The sequence below is a fragment of the Malania oleifera genome, chromosome 11 (genome assembly GCF_029873635.1).
Source record: "Malania oleifera isolate guangnan ecotype guangnan chromosome 11, ASM2987363v1, whole genome shotgun sequence".
NCBI classification, from domain to species: Eukaryota; Viridiplantae; Streptophyta; class Magnoliopsida; order Santalales; family Ximeniaceae; genus Malania; species Malania oleifera.
In genome coordinates, this window is record NC_080427.1 from 512,501 (window position 1) to 531,533 (window position 19,033).

General features: G+C 35.6%; 1 pseudogene; it reads left to right on the plus strand.

Annotated features, from left to right (window-relative positions):
• LOC131168365 (uncharacterized) overlaps nt 1-18,595 on the plus strand; it is a 25,764-nt pseudogene extending 7,169 nt beyond the window's left edge.
• Nucleotides 18,596-19,033: the final 438 nt, after the last annotated feature.

The following is a 19,033-nucleotide window of genomic DNA, read 5'->3' on the forward strand; positions in this document are numbered from 1 at the left end:
TTATATTAGGTGCCGCTCCACCCATTAAGTGAGTCGTAGTGAAGTCCTTGTGTTTGTGGGCCAAGGCGGGGACGTAGACACATTTACTGAACCTCGATAGCATATATGGTGTCCTACTTGATTTACTGTGCATGCTTGAGTTATTTATATACGCAATTTAATTTCAGCTGCATTTATTGATTCATTTAATTATCTGCTTTAGATTGACCCTAAGGTTGTGTAATACTGGTGCTGGATATCTGACCTAGGAGAGAAAAAATTTAAAATACCAATTCACCCCCCCCCCCTCTTAGGATTACAGTAAAACCAACAAAGTTCAAAGAATGCCACGACCAAGGCACGACCATGAGACCTTGGATGTGCAACTTGGTCGATGATGTCATCAACTGAAATTGAAGATTTTCCAAAATGTCTCGACCACGGCGCAACAAAGAGACCTTGGCATTGCGACGAGGTCAACTTCAGAAATTTGTTTCGTGATATTTCTGCAGATTGTTTGAATTTGATTGCATGCAATCCCTAAAGGGTATAAAATTAAGCTCCGAAGAGATAACTAAGGGTCTTTTGGGGGCCGATTACCTTAGTACTATTTAGTTCCTTTAGTTTTAGCCATCAAGTGTTGTATTGAAGTTTTTACCTTTTCAATTAGAGAGTTTTAAGTTTCATTCTTGCTTTGTGTTTTCATTCTAAATTTCAATAAAAGTTATGTTTACATTCATGTTTTCCATCCTACCTTTACGTTTGATTGCTTGCATGGTGAGTACCTAATTCATTCGATTCTCCAGTTGTGATGAACCCCTAAGCTAGAATCGCATTGCAAAGATTTAGTCAATTGTGCATAATAGGGATTGATGGCTAAAAAGGAATATGTGTTTGCTAGATAGGGTATACCCAGTTCTCCTGATCATGCTCTAGGCACCCAGCTACATTATGCTACTCGAGCAGATTACTTGTCGCTGAAACCCCACTTTGGATAATTGATCGAACCTAGTTATTGCGAATTTACAACTTAAGGTGGATTCATAACTGAGGAATTGCTTTTTCATAAGTAATTTAGTTTAATTTTCATTGCTTTCGTAGTTTAAATAAATAAATAAATAAATCCCAAATTCAATCTTTTGTTCTCATAAGGATGGGATCCAGTCCATTAATGAGGTGTCGGGTCCCTCACCCTAGCACCTTCTCACCTACTCGCCACATCCAACCAAGACCACCCTAGATTGACATATTCATAAACTAGGTGTGAGTACATCTTATGCATTGCGTAGTTGAAGAAGCTTCATACTTGCAGAATCATGTGTGTTGTGTCTCTAGCTTGACCCTTTTGTATTTGGAGCAGGTATTCCATATGTTTTTCATTTCTTTTTCTTTCTTCTACTCATTCTTTTTATATTCTTTCTTTCATTATCAACTAGGACAATTTTTACAACTTTTATGTCTTCATACCACCAATAGGAAATTAGGCTAGAAAAGAAGTCAATGAAATAGGTCTATATCTAGGAGTAGTTCAATTTTCACGTCTTGAGTAGGCTATGAGACCTAAGTTTATATCTCCCCACTAGGTATCACCTCTAGGCTAGAAAATGCAAGAATCGAGACTAGCAGGCAAAGAAAATCCAGAAAATGAAGGTTGATTTTCGTGAACTCATAGCTTGACGTCAAAAACTCAAGAAATAAATAAAGGGATCAATAGTACCTCACAAGGTGTCATAGTCACCACGGTTGTTCTCTTAGTGATCTCAAGGAACCCTAAGTGATATGAATCACGTGAAAGTGTGTCCTAGCCTTGTGAAGAACCATATGAATACTCGCTTACACAACAGTATTAAAACAAATGAACCATTAATCTCATAAAGTAGCAAATCAGTATATTAGTCATAATATGTGAAACTAAGCACAAGCAACTCACTACTTCGCTAGTGAGCATAAAAAGATCATATAAATGATAAGCCTATGCATGTAATATGTAGGTAATATAAGAGTATGTAAAGGGTATAAAGAGTGTTAACATGGCATAAAACAGATAACGTCATTGAAAATTTTGAAACTTGTGTCCGTTTTGTGCTTGAAATGTGCCATGTAGTGTTTTCCTACCCCTTATCCCCAACTTAAAACATTAGTGTCCCCTCTGAAGTGTGGAAAGAAAGAACTTAGAAAGAAAGGTAAGGAAACACTGCATGGTGCTATGAAATCAATCAACGTACCTATGTCAGTAACAAACATATAGAATCTAGAAATAGCATGCACACAATAATTCACTGAAGCACAAATGTCATGACAAAATTACCATGTAGTATTCATTAATGGTCAAGGTAGTACAATGTATATTGAGCATTACAAGAATTGGTTCAGCGAACAGAAGCATCGTGTGATATCACAAAACAAAATGCTAAGAAAAGAGAAGAAACAAAAAGAAAAGCAATAAAAGTGTGCTGAGGCATAGTATATAAACAGAGCAAGCAAAAATAGATCCTAAGCAACTAGTCCTATTCTGAGTCCACCACAAAATCAGAATCCGAAACAGGGCACATGTAAGGACCCAAACTCGAGTGGGTTCCTACATATAAATTTTTCAGCGGATGCAAATAAATCTAAATTATTTTTATTACCAGAGCACAAATTAGCTTTAATACAAATATATGTCTCAACTATTAAAATGCAAATTTCTAAAATTCTAAAATACACAAACATATTCTAAATTGTATTAGCTAATTTTTTTTTATTCTACTCTCCTCTTTCTATTCCCGCCCATGCACTTCCTACGCCAGATTTCTGGTACTTTCTTTAAAATGTCTAAAATGTAAAATAATGATTGGGGTGAGACGACGCTCAGTAAGTAAATAAGATTATTATTAGTGTATGGCCAAAATGAGCTTTCATAATTTCATAAAATAATATTTAATACTATAATTTCAAAAAAATGCTTTTAAAATAAATGTAAATTTAAAAAGTTATGCATAAAAACTTTTTTCATCAACTATAATCGTAAAATTTTATAATTATATAATATAACTGTTAAATTAAACTTTTAACTTTAAAAACTGTAATTATAAATTTTAATTATATACATATATATACTTTTCCTTATACGTTTCCTTTAGATCATCATTTAGGCACAATAATAGCCATGTTCATATAAACTTTTACTTTACCTTCAAATCATCAATAACTTTGTACACGTAATTAAATATGTATATACATATACTATAAAAATCACCCTTAGACCTATTAATCATAAGTCATGTTTACCCCCATGACTGGGTTATGTGGTCCGAAGACTGGACTTACCTGGCTGGCCGGTCAAACTAAATCAACGTACATCGTCATTAAGTGAGATTTTCCCTATTAAACCCTGGTTCGACCTAGGTATGCACTCAGTAGAAATCCACTACCATATAAAATCACTTTGCAAACAGTGTGAGTGCACTCTGATCCATTTAAACTTTAAGCTGCGGTACCAAGCATTCGTAATTTTTTGTATCGTCTGAGCCATAAGGGATTTTAAAAAATATTTTTATTATATAATTTCTACAATTAAAATAATATCATGAAAATATCATTTTTACTCATATTTTCGTGAAATACATAATATAAAAAAAATCAACTCATGTATTCTTTACTCATATTTTCGTGAAATATACGACGTATAAATAAACTCATGCCACACAATTTTTCGTGTTAAAAATATTTTCTTGAATAAAAATTAATGATGTAAAATACCCGAGGGGTTTAGAACATTTCTTAATTCAAAAATAAATGCAAGTATATTAAAGATAAAACTAGTATAATTAAATATGCGTAAAAATAAACTCAAAAGAATTTTATGAAACTAACATAATTGAAATTTACTTACAAATAAATTCGTGTATGAATTTTAATAAAAGTCTAACATAATCAAATTTACTTACAAATAAACACGGGTATGAATTTTAATAAAATTCTAACATAATCAAATTTACTTACCTCTTCATTTACTTTGTGCTACAAACACAACGAATATCTCTAAAAAATGAGATCGGAAAGAGTAAGTGGGTGAGAATTTTAATTATAGCAAAAATTCTCCCTCCACCACTAATTCTTTCACTCACTAATCATTCTTTTCCTTTGAAATTTTTTTGTGAAAAATGAAGGTTGAGAGCTTCCTATTTATAGGAAATTTTTTGGGAAGAAAATTGAATTTGTAAAAGTATAAGGAGATGGGTGAAATTATAATTTTTTAAAATTAAAGAATGGGCATGAGATGGGTTAGGCATGAGTTAGGTATGGGATAGGGATGGAGGTCATGTGGGAGTGCTTGCTACCACTCTCCTTTAATTAATTAATTAATTTATTCATTTATTTATTTAATTTTTTAAAATTATTATTATTATTATTATTATTATTATTATTATTATTATTATTGTCATTGTTATTATTTTTAAGCCATGTTTTAATATTTTTTTTTAAAGAATTAAATTCGAATTTCAAAAATTCATGTGGGCCCTACACAACTTCGAGACCCAAGTGAGTCCTATGTAACTCCAATAGTCCTCATAGGGTTTTATGAGGCCTACATAATTTCGAGACTCATGTGGACCCCACACGACTGCGGGACTCATGTGGGCCCTACACAGTCTTGTGGGCCCCACATAAGATACATATTATTATTATTATTATTATTATTATTATTATTATTATTATTTTACTATGTATTTCTACAAATTATGTTTGTCAAAACACTGTTTTATGTATGTTGTAACGACTCAGAAAATATTCATACTCAAATATTAAAGAGAGAGGAAAATAGATACAGAAACAGAAGAAGGTCGTAGACTTCGTCAACGACATTGCATTTTGGAGATAATATTAAATAAAAATAATCTCAGAAAAATTGCCAAGCTTCGTCGATGAATACAGGGTCTCGTCGACGAAGGCCTTCAGAATTTCGTCGACGAACACAGGGCTTCGTCGACGAGAAAATACCGAGAGGGGTTCTAAGGCAGCCTGAATTTCGTCGACGAATACAGGGCCTTGTCGAAGAAATTTGTGTAGGACTCATCGACGAATACAGGGTCTCGTTGACGAAATCCCCTGTGATATATATAAACGAAATCCGGGATTCATTTCATTTTAAAAAGGTCTCTCTCTCTCTCTCCTCTCTCTCTCCCTACGACTTTCTCTCCCTTCTCTCTTCGTTTTCGGCCCCACCAGTCGCAGGATCGATGATCCGAGGCTACCACGATGCTCCTGGTGAAATTCCCTACAAGTTTGCCAGAGCAGATCGTCGAGAAAACGAAGTTGCATTTCATCCCAAATTCAGGGTAAGGTCTTTTATTGAGTTTTTGACTTTCTGACAGTTATAGAAAATGATGTAGACTAAGAAATACTGAAGTTTTGTTCTAGGACATTGTGTTTTCAGGATGTTGGGTTAGGAATCCTGCGGGTATACAGCCAGATTTTTATAGGGACTTTTCAAAGTTAAGGTAAGGGAAATATGCTATGCTAAGAGTTTTTATAGAGTTAATAGAGATTTCATAAACATATTTTCATGCCAGTTTATTATGTAGTTTTAATAGAAAATGAGTATAAATGTTTGTGTGGCCTAAGTAGACTTTTATGTGAAGAAGGAATTTATACAGTTTTTATGAAATATCATACTATACCGAGTACAAAGATATAGATAGTATATACATTTGATATAGTTTTCCAACATATGAGATTATACAGATATAGATTTACATTCACAGAGAAATATACATGCATATACAGTTTTTATATGAATAGTTCATGAAACAAATATATACATATATACAGATACATGTATATAGTTACTCAGATCAGTATTCATATCACAGTTTTACATAGATACATGTATACAATTACTTAGATAAGTATTTATATTACAGCTTTATACAGAACAATAATACAAAGTTACAGAATGTTATGTTTTTCCTATTACCATAACATGCAGAATGCAGACAAAGTATATATACAGAATACACAGATAGATATACAGAGGTAGCATCAAGATGCTACTGATATAGTGTTTACAGTACAGAAAGACAGAGTTATGGTAATTTTGGAAATACGTTGAAAATAGTAAAAGAGTATATATATGTATATATGTATATAGTATCAGATCCTTGAGGAAAGTTACACATACAGATACAGATTACAGAGCACGATACCGTTGCTAGATACAGATAGAGTGCAACCATATAGCTCAGATAGTATGTGGGTACCGTCAGCCGTGCTCAGAGAGTATGCAGCTCCCCAGTACACTGGGTTGAGGGGGCTGGTTTGACGAGGTAGTAGCCAGTCCCGAGCTTAGGAGAGGATGCAATTTGGCTGGGCTGAGGTAGTGTAGAGTATGATGACCTATCTGGAGGGCCGACCAGATAGAGTCCCTCCTACGGGCCGCACAACCCTGTCATGAGGGGTTAAATCATGACGTACAGAGTCCCAGGGATAAAGTACAGATATTTATATATTTACAATTTTACAATATAGTATGATATTACCAGTATGAAAAGTAGAAAACAGATGATATAATATGTTTTAAATAAAGAAAGAAAGATATGCTTGAAAGATATGATTTATAGATGATTTATTGCATTACAGTTCAGTCATTATTTTAAAAGTATTCTTAACTTAGTTGCCACACACTAGTAATAGCATATTTCCACTTACTGAGCATCGACTCACCCCTTTATTCTCACATTTTTCAGGTGAGCCAGATAGGTGAGCAGATCAGGCTCGTGGATAGAGAGAGTATTTAGTTACCCTGGTTATAGGGTGAGTTTTTGGCAGAGATGTGTATGTTTTTTTTTGGATAGATGATACTGGGGTGGCATTTTTGTATGGTCTGTATATTCTAGAATCTGGTATTGTGCAATTTATGTATAAATGGTTTATGATTTATGTTTCTGCTGCGTAGGTCTATTTATGGTGTATATATTTATATAAAAAAAAAATGGTATGAATTTTGAGGTCGTTACATATATATACTTATTTACGTCTACAAACAATGTATATCCTGTTTATCCTATGAAATTCCATTTTGACCAGGCCGACCTTCAGGGAGCGACTGAGCCGCAATGGTCTCTAAGCACTCACCAAGACAATGTCTTTCTTAGGCATCAAACATGGAATCAAGTACAGAAAAACACTTCTGTATTGATATTAACTTAATGACCATTTTTATTATTTTATTATTATTATTGTTGACCTTATTGGTTATGCCCGGTTTTGATTATGACAAATACTCATTGTATCTAATGAGTGTTTGAGTTTTTGTGCAGGAACTAAGAATGTTAAGATCAAGATGTGCACAAAGCAAGAAAAGCTTGAAGACCAATTTTTATTCAGCATTGTAATATATTTATATTGGTCTGTAATAGTAAGTAGGTATTTGGTTTGTAATAAGCTCACACACATCACATGTATGATTTCCTATGTAAGCTCAAACAAACCATGAATGAGAATGGACTTTAGAAAGACCTTAGGGTTTTCCCTTCGGTCGACCGAAGGTCAACCGACACCAGACTTTTTCGGTGTCTTCAAATTGCACCCCAAGTGACCATAGGACACACACATTTACACATTTGTTTGTTAGGCACTTGAATAGGGCTTGTATGTTTCGAAACGAGACCGAAATGCACACATGGTGCACTTTCGGTTGACCAGTCAAGTTAGTTCAAAAGGCCCTGATCGACTGAAACCTCCTGGGTCAAAAGTTTGACCACCTGGTCGACCGAACCAGAATAGTTCAAAAAGCCCTGGTTGACCAGAACCCTTTTTGGTCAACTTTTTGACCACTTGGTCAACCGAACCAGGTAGTTCAAAAGGCCTTGGTCGACCGAAACCTCCTTGGGTCAAAAGTTTGACCATCTGGTTGACCAACCACTTTTGTACTACAATTACCTGGTCGACTGGAGGGTCCTCGGGAGAATTCCCAGAGGTCTGGTTGACTGAACCATGTAGTCCAAAATGCCCTGGTCGACCGAAACTCAGAAAATTGGGAAATCGCCCTCTCCTGGTTAACCGTGCCCTTAGTTTAATATTTCCCCGATCAACCGAACCATTTGAAACTTGGTCGACCGAAACATTTCTAGTCGACCGGACCTCTCGGATTGCCCTAATTTTTTACTGCAGTTAATATTTTTTTAACAGGGTTAAAATGCTCTAAACATCATTAAACTTTCCTAATAATACCTTTCCTAATAATACCCAATAGGTCCCAACGGTCATATTTTCTCCCATGTCTATATATATAAGTTCATTTGAGAAAATTAGGGGTGATTAGCCACCTTGACTAGGGAAGAATTCTCTGAAAAATATAAACCCTATACTACTCATTTTCTTACTCAAATCACTCAAGCTTACCTTCTATTATCGCCTACATCATTTGTAAGTGGATTGAGTTTGTGTTTGGGAAGGTTTGCTCTCTTGGTTGTATTTGTTTGAAATAATTTTCATGAGAGCTAAACCTAAGGAGTCTTAGGGGGGCTTTTGATAACAAGCCTATCCTAAGAAGACTTGTTTAAGCTTCTGAGTATTGCACTTGTGTTGCAATGTCTTAGGAAGCTTGTATTTGTCTTTGGGTTGCAAAATCATTTTCAAAACATACTCAAATATCTTGTGTGATTTATATTGATATAGTTGTGAAAAGATATTTGTGTTTGTGATAGTGATCTTTGTTGCAATATTCATCAACTCACATATCCTTTGCTGAATACAAGAATTGAATATCTTTTGCAAACCAAATATATACATTACTGGAGCATCATATGATTGAGGAAACCTGCTCATTGAAATATACATATTATCTGGCTAGTACCTTTGTGTGAACTATTATATTGAACATATCTTGTGATACAAAGATTGTTTGTTTGACACTCTCACGTACGCATTACACTGATAGAAAATACTTTGAGAGTTAAACCATCTAGACCACATTGAGCTTACATATTGAATCATATTGTGGTGTATGTTATTGCGCGCATTTCGATACATATCTGCTTTACACGAAAGCACAATCACTGTACCATCTGATTATATACACATTTTTTGTATATCCAAGCATGGGTCTGAAGAGGGAGACTAGCCCTGGAATAGTCCCAGATTGGCTTAGACCCGATTAGGAAAGCTAGGTGCGTCATCATGTTAAGGCGTGCAGGTTGAGGTCAGCCCCGCTAATTGACCTAGTTAAGGTTGAGGTCAGCCCTGTGTTAATTTGACCTAGTTGTAAACGGTGCCGCTCCACCCTTAAGTGAGTTATTAGTGGAATCCTCTAGCTTGCGAGCTAGAGGCGGGGACGTAGGCACAGTTGGTCGAAGCCCGATAACATATCATGTGTTTGTTTATATTTCTGCAGTTTATACTTACCGCACGTGTATGTTGTTATGTGAATAACGCACTTAAATTAGATTTCCGCATATCATATTAATCAGCGCATTTGGAAATTGTATAGACTGACCCTAGGTTGTGTATATACTATTGTTGGATAAATTAACCTAGGCGAAAAATTTTTAAATTCCAATTCACCCCCCCCCCCTCTTGGGAATACACCAATTCTAACAATTATTATGCTTTAATCGTATATATATTTTTGGGTCATCGCATTCTCCCCTCCTTATAAAAATTTCATCCTCGAAATTTCTTAATTTAAAATGAGTACTGTATAATTGGTTTCGCTATTTGAAAGAGTAAATTGATGAACGATTTTGCTAAGTCTTAGAATATATTGAGGGTCAATTTGGTGAAATATTTTATTTTGGAAACTAAAGTGTGAATCACCGGTCTAATAAGGGTTTAAAAAGAAATTCAGAAGATGTGGAAAAGGATAATTATATATATATATATATATATAATAAAATGAAACGAAATCTGGCCTTTAGAGCCTTAGCTCAATGTAAATATCTATCGAAGTGCTAGCGGTGTCACTGCTAACTTCCTAGGTTCTTTCTTGACGGAGTTGACCTCTTGTAATATTGCCGGCGTGAGTCGAAAAAAAGGAGAGAACACCCGTTTGTTCGACAAGGGAGGAAGAGCTACCCTCTTCCCCTTGTGGCCTTTGGTGGGGATGATCATAATGAGTCATCGGTGGCCTGTACATGAGTCTCAATGCGTATTGAATTTCTATGCAATGGTGGAGTAGGCCAGCATTATCCGAAACCTTTAGTGTGGTGACTGCGATACTACCATTGTAAGGGGTATGGCTCATTGGTGTGATGTTAGTTGTAAGTTTCATAGACGGAATATTATTGATAGGGATGAGGGTACAAGTGGTTGGGAAAATGGTAGGGGCGGTAGTGGCGGAGGAGGTAAGATGGATAATTGGTGGAGCAGTAGTTGAGATAGTGGCTTCTTCAAGTGATCCCTGCCTACGCCTATGGTTCTCAAACCAAAATCGTACATTTCTCGGCTTGATTGGACCATATCATCGAAGTTGTGTTGCAAGCAAGATAGCCCGCTCCACAGAAGGGAATTCCCCCAGACTGCTACGGAAGGCCTCCTTTAAAATCTCCAACTGTGCCTTGCTAGGTTTCGATTTTGGATTGGCGATCTAGTGCTGCTCTCTACAACTTGGGGAGCTAGGTGATTTGGCAACATTTTCAAGTAATGAGATAGCCAAGAGAAAAGTTGGGAAGAGCTAATCTCTGCAAACTGAAATTTGGTTGTTCAAGATGGTAGAAAGTTGTGATGCTTAGAGTTCAAGGAGGCAAACCCTTTTTATAAGGGAATGGCCGCGTGTTGTGAAAATTGAGAGAGAGCGACATGTGCCATGAGAATCGAGAGAGAGTGACGTGTGTCAAGGATATCGAGCGACGCGTTTTGCAAAAATCGAGGGAGAGCGATGTGTGCTGTGAGAATTGAGAGAGAGCGACACATGCTGTGAGAATCGAGAGAGAGCAACGCGTGTCACGGATATCGAGCGACGCGTTTTGTAAAAATAGAGAGAAAATGATGAGTGCTGCGAGAATCTAGAGAGAGCGGCACATGTCACAGGTATCGAGTGATGCATTTTGCAAAAATCGAGGGAGACCGACGTGTGCTGCGAGAATCGAGAGAGAGTGACGCATGTCATGGATATCGAGCAATGCATTTTTCAAAAATCGAGGGAAAATAATGTGTGTTGCAAAAATTGAGAGAGAGCGACATGTGCCTCGAGTGACACGCTTTGCAAAAAATGAGGGAGAGCGATATGTGTCACAGAAATTAAGAGAGAGTGATGCGTGTTGCGAAAATCGAGCGAGCGACGTGTATAGCAAAATTTGCGGACTTAAGGTTCTGTTTATGTATCTACATCTTTATTAATGCTTTAACTATAATTAATCTCATCCTTAGGTCACCACTTGGGTGGGTGGCTTAGTGGTAAGGAAATGGTCGTGCATCCATGTGATCGCGGGTTCAAATCCCCATTATGCCAAAGTGGTTTCATGCCCTGACCTTGCTTCGGGGGAAGTGAGCTATAACTGATGATTTCTACCCATAAGGCTATTTTTTTTTTTTACTGCTAGAGTACCCATTATATATATATATTTATATTCCAATATTATTATTATTATTATTAGATCAAATATATATTGGGTATGTTTAACCGATCGATGATTTGACAATGGTTAGTTATTTGAAGAAGATTAGTTAATTTTTATATTACTTTCATTAACGAATTTTTTTTTATAATATAGTAAAATTTAAGTTGTATTTACTTTTATAAATTTATACAAAATAAAAATTAAAGATTCTGTCAAAATTTGTACTCATAAATCAAACTTGGATACTTGATAGGAATTGAATATGTAATGTATATATATTCATATTTAACTTGCACATGCTAAGGGATTTTTTTTTTTGAATTTAAATATAATATAGTAACATTTAAATTGAATTTAATTCCTTATAAACTAATACAAAATTAAAATTAAAGATTTCGTCAAAATATATATTCCTAAATTAAGCTTGAATATTTTGATAAGAACTGAATATGCAACGTAAAAATACATATTCATATCCAACTTGCACATGCAAAATTTTTTTGGGTAAATTCAAATTTCAGAATAAACCATTTATTCATATCTATTTGTATGTGTAGCACCTCCAAACCTAATAAGGTCTAATGTGTTATTTCTTATATTTTTAGTGAAAATAATAATAGAAAAAATAAATAAATCTTGGATATTATTATGTTATTATATATATATATATATATATATATATATATGAAAATTTTAAATTATTAATGCATATGATCTAACAATTAATTATGAGTCATCAATATAGGTACGTGTTTTTACAAACATAAATAACATATTTAACTTAATTAACGTGTCTTCAATAATACTACCATTTTTCTTAGAGAATATAAGATTGTTACCTGTCCTTGGGAGCTTTCACGTTAATCTCATTTCTTCCAATATTACTATCTTTAAGATCTATTATTAAACAATGATCAAATGTTATTTTCAAATAATAAATCTATTATTAACGTAGAACAAACTAAAATAAATATTCTAAATTGCCCAATCCTACCCAAATCATGTTTTATACCTAAACTCTGGTAAAATCTATATGCTAGAGTATGCAAAAGCTATATCCTATTCTCCGATACCAATTGTAAGGACCCGAACCTGAGTGGGTTCCTACATATAAATTTTTTAGCGAACACAAATAAACCTAAATTATTTTTATTACCAGAGCACTAATTAGCTTTAATACAAATATATGTCTCAACTATTAAAATGCAAATTTCTAAAATTCTAAAATACACAAACATATTCTAAATTGTATTATGCTAATTTTTTTTTATTCTACCTTGCTCTTTCTATTCCCGCCCATGCACTTGCAACGCCAAATTTATGTTACTCTCTTCAAAATAATCTGAAATGTAAAATAATGATTTGGGTGAGACGACGCTCAGTAAGTAAATAAGATTATTATTAGTGTGTGGCCAAAATGAGCTTTCATAATTTCGTAAAATAATATTTAATACTATAACTTCAAAAAAATTCTTTTAAAATAAATGTAAATTTAAAAAGTTATGCATAAAAACTTTTGCCATCAACTATAACAGTAAAATTTTATAATCATATAATATAACTGTTAAATTAAACTTTTAACTTTAAAAATTGTAATTATAATTTTTAATTATATACATATATATACTTTTCTTTATACGTTTCCTTTATATCATCATTTAGGCATAATAATAGTCATGTTCATATAAACTTATACTTTACCTTCAAATCAACAATAACTCCGTACACGTAATTAAATATGTATATACATATACTATAAAAATCACCCTTAGGCTTGTTAATCGTAAGTTATGTTTACCCCAATGATTGGGTTGTGTGGTCCGAAGACTGGACTTACCTGACTGGACAGCCAAACTAAATCAACGTACATCATCATTAAAACCAGGTGTGCACTCAGGAGAAATCCACTATCATATAAAACCACTTTGTAAACAGTGTGGGTGCACTCTGTTTCGTTTAAACTTTAAGCCGCATTACCGAGCATTTGTAATTTTCTGTATCGTCCGAGCCATAAGGGGTTTTAAAAAAATATTTTTATTATATAATTTCTACAATTAAAATATTATCATGAAAATATCATTTTTACTCATATTTTCGTGAAATACACAATTTAAAAAAATAAACTCATGTATTCTTTACTCATACTTTCGTGAAATATGCAACGTATAAATAAACTCATGCCATACAATTTTCGTGTTAAAAATATTTTCTTGAATAAAATTAATGATGTAAAATACGCAAGGGGTTTAGAACATTTCTTAACTCAAGAGAATTTTATGAAGCTAACTAATATAATCGAAATTTACTTACAAATAAACTCAGGTATGAATTTTAGTAAAAGTCTAATATAATCCAATTTACTTACAAATAAACTCGGGTATGAATTTTAATAAAAGTCTAACACAATCAAATTTACTTACAAATAAACTCAGGTATGAATTTTAATAAAAGTCTAACATAATCAAATTTACTTACCTCTTCATTTACCTTGTGCTACAAACACAACGAATATCTCTAAAAAAGTGAGATCAAAATGAGTGGATGAGTGAGAATTTTAATTATAGTAAAAATTCTTCCTTTACTACTAATTCTTTCACTCACTAATCCTTCTCTTCCTTTGGAATTTTTTTGTGAAAAATGAAGGTTGAGAGCTTCCTATTTATAGGAAAATTTTGGAGAAGAAAATTGAATTTGTAAAAGTACAAGGAGAGGGGTAAAATTATAATTTTTTTAAATTAAAGAATGAGCATGGGATGGGTTAGGTATGGGATAGGGATGGAGGTCATATAGGGGTGTTTGCCACCACTCCCCTTTAATTAATTTTTAATTAATTAATTAATTATTATTTTTTAATTTTTTTAAAATTATTATTATTATTATTATTATTATTATTATTATTATTATTATTATTATTATTATTATTATTATCATTGTTATTATTTTTAAGCCATGTTTTAGTATTTTTTTTAAAGAATTAAATTCAAATTTCGAAAACTCATGTCGGTCTTGTGGGCCCTACAACTTCGAGACCCAAGTGGGTCCTACGTAACTCCAATAGTTTGCACATAGTTTTATGAGCTCTACATAACTTCGGGACTCATGTGGACCCCACACGACTTCGGGACTCTTGTGGGCCCTCAACAGTATTGTGGGCTCCACATAGGATTCCTATATTATTATTATTATTATTATTATTATTATTATTATTATTATTATTATTATTATTTTATAACATATTTCTACAAATTATGTCTGTCAAAACACTATTTTATGTATATATACTTATTTATGTGTACAAACAATATCTATCCTGTTTGTCTTATGATATTCCATTTTGACCAGATCGACCCCCAAGGAGCTAGTAAGCCGCAATGGTCTCTGAGCACTCGTTAAGACAAGGTATTTTTGAGGCATCAAACATTGAATCAAGGATCCTACAGAAAAATACATCTGTATTGATATTAACTTCATGACCATTTTTATTATTTTATTATTATTATTATGCTTTAATCGTATATATATTTTTGGGTCATCACAGCACAGATTATCTAGAGAACTGCCAAGACCATAAAAGGTTGCCACCTTAGTGGCCATGACCTGTACCAACGCCACCATAAAGCCATGGATTTCAAGAGTCAGAAGTGGCGTGGTTATCCAAGTGGAACTGAATTGTTGTGGGCGTGGGACTTCGAGGTGCCTAGGAGTCGCATCTGGGGGTGGCACTAGAATTGCTAGCACATCATAACACGCTAGGGGCAACAAGCTCTCCTCATGTGGCATCTATGATGTCCTTGCATCACACACCACTTGCTCCTGTTGTCCCAAGGTTACATGGCCCCATAAGGACGACGCATTCCTTGATGGGTCTTGGACACTATGCCACCTAAATCACGGAAGTTGGGATCTCTTGTCATCAGTCTATGAGCTAGAGCATAGACGCATTGTCACTGGAAGTGGAAGGAGAGGAACAATAGGGAAGACAAAGAGGTACAGTTGCAAAGGAGGCGAGCGGTGAAAACCCTAGATTGCAAAATAGGGTTCTGCACAAAAGGAAGATCGCTGGAGCCAAATCTAGTCGTCAGAGAGTCACCGGAGCCTCAAAGATGGTGCTTAGTACTCGGGCGACTAGGTCACGCTAAAGCAGTGATGGTAGTGTCTGGTTGAATCCACCTATTTAGATAGGACAATAACATATGAACAAATTGCGCTCTACTCAGATCTGGTCGAGTATATGGTCAAACTCTCAGCTATTTATAAGTCCAAACAAGTTCAGATATTTGACCAGGTTGCACAAAGGAAGTGATGGTCGCGCACCTGGTCGAACTCCTCAGTATTTTAATAGCTCAGAAGACTTGCACAGCTTGACTAGGTCACACATTTGTGTGCTAATCAAGCCCTAGTCCCACACCCAACTATTCTACAACCTATCCTAAAGACTTTAGACCCTATCTACATGACACTATACAACCTAAGGACAAAAAAGGAAAATAAAAATACTCGAGTTGCCTCCTAGAAGTGCTAAGTTTACCGTCTTTAGCCAAACGCAATGAAAGCTCATATCAAACTCACCCGGGTTCGAAACTAAGGGTTTCTTCCACCATTTCTTTATAAAACCAGGTCTTGGTTATCCATAATTATCCCTCTAAGCTGGAGATCGAATAATGAATAGCAAGAATATGCTCATACAGATCCTCCAGACCAGATATAAAGGGCTCTCAGGATGAAGTATATAATCTAAAAGGTCCCTCTGCTGGATTGAAGGAGCCTTTTCCTTAACACATTCATCTATCATGTCAATGTCCATTGCTTGGACATCATCAGGTGGATATTAGGAAGCATGGAATACATTCAGCCAAAGCTGCATGTTGCCAACACGTCCATAATCCTAGTCCTACATTGAATGCATCCATTAGTCATGGCTAAGAAAGGTTGTCCTAATAGGACAGGGATCAAGTCCTTGGTTGGGTCTGAAGGTTCCATATCTAAGATATGAGATCGATAGGATAATAGATCTCCTCAACCTTGACCAAGACGTCCTCTATTACACCCTATGGCATTTTTATTGCTCCGTCTGCGAAACTCAAGGTGACTGGGGTGGGAGCTCTCCTAAGTTGAACTTCTTAAAAACTGAGTAAACAAGAAGGTTCACACTCGCCCCTAAATAAAAAAGAACCCTATTAATTGTGTAATCGCTAATTACACATGAGATGGTTGAAGCGTTGGAGTCTTTTAGCTTTGGAGGAAGATGTCCTAATAGAATTGAGCTTACATGCTCAGCTAGCCACACTTGTTTGTTTATGTGCACCCTCGATTTTCATTTTTGTATGCACAGGTCCTTGAGGAACTTGGCATATGCAGGCACTTGCTTGATAGCATCAAAGAGAGGGATGTTGACTTTAACTTGTCTAAATGTATCCATGATGGACTCAGTGGTGGTCTCCTTATTAGATCTAAAGAGTGCATGAAAAGATATAGGGTAAGTAGCTACAGGAACATAACGGGGAAGTGATCTATCCTTGGAGAGGGCACATATCCCAGTATCAGCTGTCGGATTAAAAAAAAGAGGATCACATGTTTTATCACTAGTTTCATCCCTCGTCTTCTCCCTACCCTTTTCTAGATTTAAGTTCTCCCCAATCCTATTGTTGACCTCCCTACCACTTCGTAGAATGGTCACAACCTGGACCTGCTCATTATAGGATGAAGGTCTAGCAGCCGGCTCACAATCTACCCCATATTGTCCCTTAAGGTTCACTAGAGGCTGACTTGGTAACTTACCTTCGTCTCTCCGACTCAAAGAAGTAGCTAGTTGCCCTATAGTGGCTTCTAGCTTGGCAATCAATTGGGAGTGAGAGTGAAGTCACTACCGATCAACTTGGAGATCAACCTCAATGCCCTTTAGGGCTTTAAAAACTGTCTCCTAGAAAGTATCATATTTGGGCTGAGGAGGAGATGGTTGTTGAAACGTTGATGGTCTAGGGGCAGATGTGGGAGGATTTTGGGCATTTTGGTATGGGCGAGGAGGTGGAGCAGTGGGTGATGTATGAGGTCTTTGAGATTGGAAACACTGAGCTTGTGGCCTCCAAGAGAAATTAGGATGCTATTTCCACCTAGAATTGTATGTGTTTGAATATAGGCCATTCGATGGTCTATCGTACAAATTATGGGTAGCTTTGACGTCTTCCTGCACAAGCTCAGGTTGGGAAGGCGCATGGGGGTAATTATAGCATGTATGTGAAGGATTAGAACAAATGCACACACCTCTGCACACACTACGGATTGCGGTTGTTGTCCTAGTGAGAAGAACTGGTCTAGCTTTTTAACTTTGGTGTGTAGTGTGGGCACTAGTTCATGGCCTACAACTAGCTTATAGACTCCTTCAGGTTTGGAACTGGTTCGTTCGAATGGTTTATGAGTAGCAACAACATGTTGCTGAGATTTCTCAACTAGGTTCTCCAAAAGTGCCCATGCCTCATTCTCGTGTTTGGTGAGGAAGGTACCTCCACAAGATGTATCTACCATGGACTTATCTCACTTAGCTAATCCTTCATAGAAGGTCTGAACTAATTGGCATTTAGGAACATGATGATGTGGCCATTTACGTAAGAGGTCCCTAAAACGCTCTAAGATCTCAAAAAATAGTTCCCTATCCAATTGAGAGAAACTAGTGATGGCTTTCTATGCTGGTTAGTTTTCCTAATTGGGAAGTACTTTCTTAAGAACTCAAGCTGCATGGTGGCCCAGTTGGTCGCTGAGTTTGGCTCTAAGGACATTAGCCAATATTTTGCCTTATCCTTTAGAGAGAATGGAAAAAGCCTTAAGCGGAGGGCATCATCACCAAAATTATGTATTGGGATGGTTGAACAAATTTCTAGGAATTCATCTAGATGCTTATACAGATTTTCATTTGAATTCCCATAAATGTTGGGAAGCATCGAGATGATGGAAGTCATGATCTCAAATTGAGCCGCCTCGACATCCAAAAACTGGATACAAGACGGCAAGGTGTAGGTGTTGGGTACGTCGAAGTGGTTGCTCTGCCACCACAAGTTGGTGGGGAGCTTGGAGTTCCATGAGTTGAACGGCGGGAACCTGATTACGTTTAGCCATGACTTTAGTTTCGGATGACTTAGCAATCTTGGGATTAGAGGTGGGTTTCCAAATAGACCTATGTGATCTCTCAATCTTAGGGTCTATAGGTACTAACTCTAGATCCAAAGACGTCAGAGTAACACGCAAAAACAAAAATAAAGGAAAATAAAAATAAAGAAAAACAAAGCAAAATACACTAAACTAGAAATTGGCTTATAACCATGACCTAGTCCCCGGCAACAACACCAAAATTTGGTAGGGTTTCGTCTAGCCAAGGCTTGGGTCCTCAACTACCAAAAAAAAAATTTATAAACCTAACTACTTCCAAGTTCAGTAGAACAGTGAGTAAGTCGGGTGTCAATCCTCAAGGACTCAGGTACAGTTATTCACCACTTCCAATCTAGTTTACTACAGATTTGTGT